Genomic DNA, 10,915 nt, shown 5'->3' with positions numbered 1-10,915 from the left:
GGGTCTCTCTCCTAGCGCCGTTGAGTCTTATCTTGAGGTGTAAAGGTGTCATTTTGACAAGAGCCAGTTGCTTAGTTCGATGTGACATTCCGTATCTATTGACCTAAGGGACTGTAAATTGTGTTAGAGGTTTTGTTCAGACCATCTGGTTTGGGGTCTGCAGGAGGTCCTGAAAGAGAAATCTGGAGGTAAATGTGAATTGTGTGTTTATCTGGGGGGGGAAAAGAAAAGAAAACTAATACACCCGAAGCCGTCCTCCTCTTTCGGGTCAAAAAGGTCATTTTCTCCAGTCCTCTAGGATGACACCCCTCTGACTGCAAGAGGAGATCAAGAGCCCATAATTTAATCCAGCCAAGGAGAAAAAGAAAAGGAAAATAAAAGTTGTTTTATTCCTCCTGGAAAAACCTTGGAGGCTACAAGGGCCAGATCAAAAGTGCACAGGCCCCTGGGCCCGGAGTGTTCTAGGGGCCCCCTTCCCCACCGCAACATTGTAAAAATTGTGAATGATACACTGTGAAATGGCATTTCTAATATCTTTCAGCAAATGGTACCAAAAGCAACACACTGGACACTGTGGTGTAATTATCTGGCTTTTATATACATTTTGTTTCATGTCTAAGCTGCTGGTATATGCCCTACATGGGCCCCAAGTGGACATGGGCCCCTGGGCCTGTGCCCATAATGCCCATTGGATAATCCTTGGTTGCTTCGGTACCAGCGGCGTCACGTAATGCTATCCTCCGCTCTTTTTTTCCATTGTCTCCCCAACACACGTCCACTGTTCCCGCGTGCCAGAAAACACTGGATTTCACCTGGAGTCCAGCCTTTAACCCCCTTTCTTTTCTCCACAGCAGCTGCATCGTTGAAACGATGCAGGTGAAGGTTAAAAATGAGAGCTGAAGTGACTTAAGATGAAATGTGACGGAGAAGTGCATCCTTGCAGAGACACCATCCCTGAGGAGGCTCCTCTCAATCTGCTGCTACAGCAGTGCAGTGAACTCGATGCTTACCCAGCTTGGCTTATAAAAAGCTTTAATGCTAGTCCTTTAAGAGCGAATAGGAATGCCAGGGGAGTGTTGAGAGACCTGTGGAGGTCATAGGCATCTGCTATATTTACCGGCTCTGTAACTTGATCTGTGGCATTCTGGATAGCTGTGCTCATACTGTCCTCTCTGTCAAACACTCTGCCTCCCAAGCAAGCAGCACCTCTTTGCTTTAGGTCTGTTGACCCTGCTGCTTTGAACGCCACAGGTGAGCCCAACAAAACCAGACTAAACTCACAATTCTTCTGTTTTCCTCTTCTTATGAGTGTGATGTTGGATGTTTGCTCCGATGACCAAGGAGGGAAGATCTGGGGTGAAGTTTCAGAAAGTTTTGAAGTTTTCTTGCACAAGTTTAAGAATTTATGTTGTGCGTACAGTACTTACAGTATGGTAGCAGCTGGTGGTCTGTACAAGTTTGATGGCACGCTAAGAAAAAACCAAACTGGTGAGAGGTTATGTTATCCTAAGTCAAACGTGTAGTTTCTATTAAAAAAATAATGTTTTGCTGTTTTATTTTAACCTAACTGAGTCGTGGAAACAACTTCCATCTAAATCAAACACTAACTTATTGAGAAAGATTTGTGTTGACTGAATTAGCTGTAAATATTCTGGGTCAGCTTGTTATGTTACTAACTCTGTAATATAAATAACATATGAACCAGGGTCTGATTTGATTTTTTTGTGCCATTTTAACTTCTATGATAGGAGTTTAGGGTGTTTTTACTGTAATAAGGTTGTAACAACTATTATTTATAATAATAAACAACAAGGGTATTAATCAGAAATGCAGTTTAATCAGATGTTTACCTCCTGCTAGTGTCTAGTTTGGGAAGAAAAACAGAATAAGCAGAATTATTTGGAATGAAACTTTACTTTTAAAGAAAGTCTAATTCCGTAATGAAAATAACATTCATGGCTTTACTTTTACATAGGATTATTTTTTATTTTGGCATTATAATGTAAGGTGTCATCGTTCTGGGGGTGCTTTATGTTGCTTGACTGGTCTGTCTGGGTTGGCCACCCTTTGTGGATACTGAAACCCTGAATTGTTCTGATGTTAATGTGTAGACTGGGCTTTAATGCGTCTGTGTTTTCATATGGATGCGCGTGAAACTTGTTTGACCGGGTGATGTCTATGGCAGCATGACCGTAGGAGGTCAGCAGTAGCATTAAGGGTCTCGGCTAAGGACCCAGACTGACAGGTTTTATATTATATCACTGTGATGTTAAATACCCGGCGCCAAATTTGAACTCAGGTCTCCCATATGGAGGCGTTGGATGCCTTACTGAATGAGCTACATTGATATTATGTCATGATTTTAGGATATTTAAGTCGGTGTCGTCTTGGTCTGATGATGCCAAATTGTGAAAAGCATGAGGAGGACTGTTTACACTCAGGTAATCCGGCTTGTGAAGCTGAAGGAAGTACCACCAGAAACGTCTGCTTTCCATTGCACATTAAAAAGCCAAAATAAAACCAGATTACATGTAAAAGTGAAAGTATTAACTGCGTTCTTATGATGGAATAGGACTTTCTTGACAAATTAAAGTTTTATTCCAACAAATCGGGTTTGTCGGAATAAATCAGGCTGGTTAAATTGCATTTGAATACACGTTTGTATTGTTTGATCAGCAGCAAAACAAAGCACGAGAAAATCACACCATATCCTTAGTAAATATGCCGCATTTACACAAACACATCTAGCTGGAGTGAAGACCGGTTCATTCATTCATTCATTCATTCATTATCCTAACTGCTTAGTCCAATGAAGGTTTGCGGGGAAGCAGGAGCCTATCCCAGCAGTCTTTGGGCGAAAGGCAGGGTACACCCTGGACAGCTCGCCAGTCCATCGCAGGGCGTAAAGACGATTAATAATAGAGGTGGGAAAATCAAATCGAAAAATCGTAAATCAGGATTTTTTTCTTCACAATTTTAAGATTTTTTATTAAAAAATCCTTTTTTTTTTGTTCAAATAAATAAAATGAATGCACTATAAAAAATTTTTGTTATTTTTATTGTTTTTTAATGATCTTTTAACTTGTTTTTTTGGGCATTATAGCAGCAGAATGATGGTCTGGCTACTGGTTTTTGTTTATCCCAATTGGAATCAAGAAAAATGACAAGCAAAAAAAAAAAGTTCTATTTTTTTTTTTTTTTTTTTTTAAATCTACAAAAATCAGCAATATCAGAGAATTGTGAGAATCGCAATTTAAATTGAATCGGCACACAAAAAATCAGAATTGAATTGAATCAGGACAAAAGCATATTGTCACTGCCCTAGTTAATAACCCAAATACATCAACTGGACCCAGAACATCTAGGTTTAGTTCAGCCAACAAAATTCTTTCTGGCTAAATTAAAGCATCTGTTTTAGATGGAAATGATTGTGATCATTTTCTTTTATTCATCTAATAAGTTGTTATTTCAGACGAGTGATTATTTTCTTTTATTCATCTACTGGTAATAAGTTATGTTTTTCAGATGAGTCGGTGTTTTATTTATGAAGAGAATGTGTCGAGCCGTGGAGTTGATGTTCACTTAGAAAAGCGCGCCACAGATTTCAGCGTTTCCTGTCCGTTTATGGTCCCGGTGGGCGATGTGACTACAGACTGAGATTCTCCGTAAGGGGAGCTGTCATTGCAGACATTCATGCCTTTCAGATAACGGTTATCTCACCGAGCACGGTGGGCTCTGTTTGACATGTAGCATGTGTGTGTGTTTCCACAGAAGTGATCTGAAAGCGTGTGTGTACACTGTGGGGTAGCAACAGTAGAATGAGCTGCCCCGGAGCCCTCCCAGTCTACAGGGACTGACACGACTGCAAATACAGCAGGTAACTTCACACACACGCACACACACACACACACACACACACACACACACACACACACACACATGCCTTTACACACTGCTCTGTCCCAGCTGGTGCACACTCTGAAGTATCATCGAGTACATGTAGGTCATGAGACACTCTTCCTGTCGCATGTTGGAGCTTTTATGCTGCTGAGTTCACAAGTTACACCCCCTAGTCTAAAAGAGAGTCCAGAAAAGGTTGTAAAAGTAAGTTTTGTGATGTGTTTGATCAGGTTAGGTGACTCAGAGATGACAGAACTGGGGAGTTGCTACTCCCTCTTTAGTTACAGCATCACTGGTACAAAGCTACTTTGATACTGGGAAAATCAAATGGGAGGGAAAAGGTTCCAGTGATGGTAAAATAATGGAAAGTTAACACTTTATGCCATATTTTCTGCTTTAGATTAATAAATAAAGCTGATTACTTTTTACGCCCCACTGGGGCTGATTTAAGTCAAAAATGACAATTTATAAAAATTCTTTTAAATAAAAAGGCGATGAGCTACCTGACAAGCAAGTGTATGGTATGTCTGCAGTGAAGTTGGACCAGTTGGAAGGAACCAGTGATGCACCAAAAGCTCATGAATTGTTTTGTTTGGTTTTTTTTTTGCCACAGACAGGGGCGTACCCAGGAGTCTTTATAATGGTGTGGCCAGTTTCACTAAAGGCAGTGTCAGCAGGATCTTAGTTAACTTTGGCTGGAATAATGGATTAAACAGCTTTAAACTGTTTGCGATGTCAAAACAACAAATTTAAAGAACATTTTACAGGATATGAACATTAAAAAGTTAACCATTGTTATTGCAAGCACAAAAAGTCTTTAGGAAAGGTTTTAAACACTCATATTGCAGAGTAAACACACAGAAAGACCAGTAATCAGTCAATAAAAACCAATGCAGCTGTGTTTGTAGCTGCTGGTTCTACTGGCTAAACGTAGATCTGCAGCCTGTTCCAGAAAGGAGGTCTAGGTCTACTCAGAAACTCTGGGTTAACTTACTCTGAGCTGAGCAACTCCTGGGTTTCTGGTTCCAGATCCGCCGTTTTGAGTTGGTTCAGTCTGCTCTGAGCGTCTTCACCCAGAGTTAAGAGCCACAACAAAAAGCCCCCATACCTGGATTCACCATGACAACCACTGACAGAAACTGGAGGGAGAAGTTTTTATTTCAGCGTGAGGCAACACAAAGATGTGGATGTTTTAATCCACTCGCCTTCTGATCAATTATTTAAGTTTATTAAAACTGTAAGATGTGGGTTGAGATGTCGCGGGAAGCATGAAAACTTAAGTTCACATAGATTCAGTCCCACTAGAGAAAACACACATGCAGAAACTGAAAGTTAGTGTAAACAAATGTTTAACCCTGCGCAGGGTGTACCTGTCTCTAGCTGGATGAAGGCTGGATTAGTCTTGATTGGACTAAACAGTACAGAAAATGAATGAATGAATCTTATATTAAGGTCATGTATGGCACTAGATCATGATGAGACACCTACTTTGATTTCACGCTGGCTGATAAATGAAGTATTCACATCTGCATCTAGTACTTTGAACCCATTAAATGCTGTTTGGACACTTTCAGTGCTTTTTCTTTCACCTGATAACCTGACTTTACAGGCCTGTGTCAGATAGTATCTAACTGAGACCTCATTAGAAAACAGCATGATGGAAGTCGTCAGTACTCAGATTTTGCTACATTTGGTTGTTTAAAATCTACTAAAGCAGAATGATCTCCTTCATCACAGGAGGAGGATTGTGAGGAGGGATGTGGAGACATCACACATTAATGATGATGACTTTAGACGTAGACTATATATGGATGGATGTGACAGAAACCTCCGTGACGTGTCTGATGTGTCAAGAAATGTCTACAAACACGTCTGCGAGAACAAAATGACGTGATTTTCTTCTCAGAGCCTCGAGAACAAGATAAAAGTTCTTCCATCTCGGGGAGTATTTAACAGGCTTAACAATCGCTCCATCGTGGTAGTTAGCTTTATGCTACCCAACATGGCGGCCTAACAAAAGAATGGGATTCCTTTTACCATTAATTCATAAAGCACAGTTATATTTAATGTATTTCTTATCTTTTATTTATAGGATTCTTTATCAAAGAGCAAAAAAAAGTGTTTTACAAAAGGACAAAATTAAAATGACTGAAATTGAGGGATTTTGAAATTATCCACTAAAACATGGATGCTTTGAAAACAACTTGCAAATAATAAAAAATAGTGATTAAAGCAAAAATATAGCTATTTACCTTGTTTTCTGTGTCAATAACATAGACAAGCTACCATCCAGAATTTTCTATGTCTGACTACTGTCAAAGAAAGAATCTCAGTTTATGATTTTTATAAATAATCTGCTTTTATTACTATTATAATACATACATAAAACCACTTGAACGCTCCTTATGGGTCTCCTTATATCTTATAGTTTTAATTAGGGTTATAAAAATACATTAATGCAAAGAGATTGATCTGGGGAATTATTATAAGAAGCAAATTTGGAATTATGTCGGCCAGAGACGCTGATTTTGCTCTGTTTCATGGCTGTGAAACATCTGGAGTTCAGCTGAAGAGAGGTTTGCAGATACAAGTCAATAAATAATTTACGTAGGAAATTCAGATCATTCCTTCAGCAGCAGGTGCATCTGGGCGAGGAATGATCTGCTCAAAACAAAATAATATTCTGCTTTTACACTGAGATCAAACAGACTGATTTAGTTTGGATAGAATAAAATGATTCCATCTGAAAAAGCTAAATCAATGAATTTGTCGGGTCAATAAATCAGCCATGTGGCGTTCACTCACATGCTGGCAGAAGAGCAACAAGAGAAAGCAGCTTCCTGTGAAGGAATATGTCTGTCATGGTTCCTTTCAGCACGACAACGCCTCGTCTACAGTGTACAGGAGGAGCCGAAGGCTCTGGATAGATTTAACATCACCGAACCATTCCCTAAAACAGACAAACCTTTGAGAGCTGTCTGACTTAAAACCTGGATGTCATTTCCATCACACAGAACGGAGAGAATCTGTCTAACTTGTCTGAAACTCTCTTCCTGTTCGTGTTGAGGGGGTGTGCGCGACGCTTCTTGTCCTTTGTGTCGAACATTTCAGCCGTTAAACTGTGAATTAAAGCTGAGCTTTAATTACTGACCAGATGATAACCCGGTCCGTAATCACTGCTGCATTCACAACCTCGTGTGTGAGTCACCAGCAGATGGTGGCAGTAAGAAAAGCCCATCATCTGCTCCTCCGCTCTCTACAGATTGTAGAAAGTTGGCTTTGTAGTGGAGATCTGTGATCACCAGAAGACGCTTTAGTTCCTGCTCAGGTAGCTGTTTCTTGTTAACTTGTTTTGAGAGTTGAATAAAATCTGTTCAGACATGGAGAATGAAATGTGAGAGTAGTATTAAGAGCCCAGGAGTCTTCTTAGACCCCGCTGGCCGGGTTTGGATGGATGCTCCATTTAGAAAAATAAAAAAGAAATAAATGCTTTGTAATTGCTTAGTCTTGTATTTATATAAAATCTCCTTTAATCGCTTTTATCAAGCAGCTTCTAAAATTCTGCAGTGACACACAAATGTATGTAGCTGAGGTAAAAAGAAAGGAAGAAGTGTTAGATTGGATGGAAGTAACAGTTTGGGAAAGCAGGAATGATCCAGATCTGACCTTAACTTTAATCCTTTGATGTTTTTTTTAAATTGTTTTTTCACATGTGCAACAAACATTTTCAGGCCATTTTGAACTTCCTTTTGCATACAGCTGTGCTCAGAAGTTTACATCTGCGAGGAGGATTTGTATTGATTTAGAAAAGAAAAGCTTCTCTTTTATTCATCGTTATGGTTTGAAGTCTTTTTTTTTTTTTTTTTTTTTTTTTAAATCATAAATTGTGTTTGTGCTTTTTAAAAGGTAAAAATGAAAGCATAAACAGCCAAAACCCTGATCAAGTGTTGCATACGCTGCAAGTTTTGGCCTGATTATAAACACTTAAGTTGATTCATACGGGTCTTAAAGTAAGGTTGGTGCTCCATTTAGAAAAATAAAAAAGAAATAGATGCTTTGTAATTGCTTAGTCTTGATTAATTGCATTTTAATAGCATAATATTTGCAAGAAAAAGCATAATTTTTTAAGTTTCAGTGGAATTTATTGGACAACTGAATCACAGACAATAACACTGTAAACTCAAACAGAAAAACACATTTTAATTACATTTCTACTGAAAATAGAAACACAAATATAATATTTCTGGATAATTTTGAACAGACATAATCTTAAAGTTACATACTTTATTCAACAGCTGCAGCTGTTTAAGCGTCTACATGTTACATGTTATTACATGTTAAAGTACTTTTAACCTTTTTTTAATGGTTGTGTCAACACTCATTATGTGTAATAACATTCATTAATGTGTAATAAATGTACCAGCAAATCGTGCACTGACAAACGCTATGTGTTGTTATAAACTCAAACTAATCATTAGATGTGTTAAAAAAAATTAAAATAGTTAATTTTTCTGTAATTTATTAGCCGTAATTAATGTGTTAAAGTCCCACGTCTAAGTATAAATGGTTACTAACCGTAACCATCCGCACCTGTCATCTGTTTGGATGTAATCAGTGTGTACATGTATGAAAAGAGAAAAAGGATAAATCTAGTGCACAAAGAGCCAAAGTTGGTCCCTGAGGGCTGCTGGTCTGCTGGTTTTCAATGTTTCCCCACTCTTGATTCAGGTGAAGTTATCCATAGAAGCTGCATTTACGTTACAGTGTTTTGCAAAATAAAACTGATACATTTGCTTTTTGCGGATGTTTCTGTTAAATTGTGTTTAAGACAAAGTAATACTTTTTATTTGTGGGCGTCTTTCTGGACTCTCAATGTCTCCTAAGCAGCAATTCTTGTCAGATCTCATCCGCGGACGACGTTTTATGAGAATTATGGCTTATCCAGATAGTTTTCCACCGGCTGGCGAGGGTTTCCCATGGCTTTCATTAACCCTTCTCCCTCGTTTTCCTTTGTAATTCTTGTAAAACCCCACATTTGGCTTTTGTTTCCTATCAGGTATGACTGTTATACTTTTCCTTTTAATTATTTGTAAAAAGATTTCCATCTCGACCTCCGTCCAGCTGAATGCTGTTTTTACTTGAAATAAACTGATCACATGACCCTCCACGTCACGTTCGGTGAAATGTAACCGGAAGTGTTTTCATTACATCTGATCTGTGCAATAAACTTCTATACCGACACGTCTGGAAAACCACCTCATGAGACTTTTTAACAATATTTGGGAGCTTTTCCAAAAAGTTGGTGTTTTAATTACCACTTTTTCAGTGTGATATCGGGGTTTTGCTTAATTCTAGGAGTGATGGAAACTTGTGACTCATTATTTGTTTTATTTTTTTTCATTCATTTTCATTTTATTTTTTATTTCATTCAAAACAACATAAAAATAAATACAAAATACAACTGCCAATTAAATATGACTTGAATGAAAAGGAGCAGAAAGAAGAGCAATCTTGTGATATCTGCCCCCTAATTTCATAATCATCCTATGTCCATTCTTATTATCCATTTTACAATATTCACATACAACATCCAGTTGTTCTAAAATTTGCATTAATTACCCATTACATTCCTTTCTTTTTAATAGTTTTGAAAGCATTTACAGATATTCAAAATGTAACTCCATCGTAATTATTCAAGGTAATTCACATTATGCCTCTCACTCTTCATAAACAATAAATAATTATTTTAGTCCTTATATATTTATATCAGTCCTTAATCAGATTAATCAGAGCCTACAGATGAATTAGTCATGATTGATCAGCATTTACCTGAAAACTGGAAAACAGTTGTCATAGGGTCAGTAAATGCAACATGTAATGTAGGTAAATATGCTCTGCATTGCCTCTACCATCTTACCGCCATCTACAGTCGTCCACCATGTTCTAGATCAATATCCAGAATTGATACAGTATCATCTCACCAACCATCTCAATGGTGATAATATCTTTCATAAAACTACCGGCTGAAACTAAACCACCAGTGAAGAGCACGTTTTTCTTATGGTTCTGCCCATTAACCGCGCCCAGCCGCCTCATCGAAACTCTTCATGACTCCTCTCCTCATCCATCAGCCCTGGTTCCTTCTGCTGTTTCACCAGATATCTGAACCCGATCCGTCTTCATGTGTGCATGACTGTCTTATGATCAGTGGATTTATCGCTGCATCACCAACAAACTTAGTTAAAACTGAAAAGTTATCTGAAATAAATGCACATAATGTCTAATAGGACTATGTTGTCATAGCGATGGGTCTGATGGACGTGAGACTCCTAAACTTTGCTTAGTTTGGCTAGAGCTTCCAAAAAACTATATTTCTGGGGTAAATATGTGAACCATGAAGCACTAGTTTCCTCCTTTTCAGCTGAAGAAGGAGCAAATGCAACCAGAGAGGCAGTGCTGGTGACAGAAAAGCCGATCAGCTGATCCCTGACAGCCGGTGTCATGATTCACGGAGCGACAGGAGAGGCAGGGGGAGATGGAGGCAGCTCAGACACCGAGGGCCAGAGCAGCTATGTCAGTGTCAAACTGTGGGAAAAGTTTTCTCTGTTTGGTCTTTTTAGTTTATATTATTTGTTTTAATCCAGGAAAGGTATGGATGGTAAAACTTCTGCACCCTCCATAAGTTGCTCTGTAAAGTCACAAAGCCAGGCAGCTCATCTTCCAGACTGGCTCCAGAAAGCTCCCCACCCTGCCGTCGTAGAGAAATGATGGCTGCATGGGCTTGTCACCGTGCTGGTGTTAAAAATGTTTCCACTCGTCATTACATGAATGAGTTAGAGCCTTTATCATGTTAGTTTTCTCAGCTTTAATTGTTTTTATTTATCTTTTGTTCTGATTTTATCTTATATTTAGTTACATTTTGTTCCGTCACATTCCTTCCTTTGTTTCGGTTGCTTTCTTTATTTTTTCCTGGATTTACTTTGTTTTTATATAATTACAAATAAAAGTCGGTGTT

At 38.5% G+C, this 10,915-nt stretch overlaps 1 protein-coding gene across 1 annotated transcript in view; it reads left to right on the top strand.

The window, feature by feature from the left end:
• Nucleotides 1-851: 851 nt before the first annotated feature.
• LOC306760530 (ubiquitin carboxyl-terminal hydrolase 2-like) overlaps nucleotides 852-10,915 on the top strand; it is a 57,974-nt gene continuing 47,910 nt past the window's right edge. The window contains 3 exon segments of the mRNA XM_079246405.1: nucleotides 852-1,251; nucleotides 3,513-3,665; nucleotides 3,772-3,877. The gene's annotated coding sequence lies outside the window, so the exon portion shown is untranslated.

The sequence above is a fragment of the Telmatherina bonti genome (genome assembly GCF_933228915.1).
Source record: "Telmatherina bonti genome assembly, chromosome: 9".
Classification (NCBI taxonomy): Eukaryota; Metazoa; Chordata; class Actinopteri; order Atheriniformes; family Telmatherinidae; genus Telmatherina; species Telmatherina bonti.
This window is presented reverse-complemented; position numbering and strand designations above follow the sequence as displayed.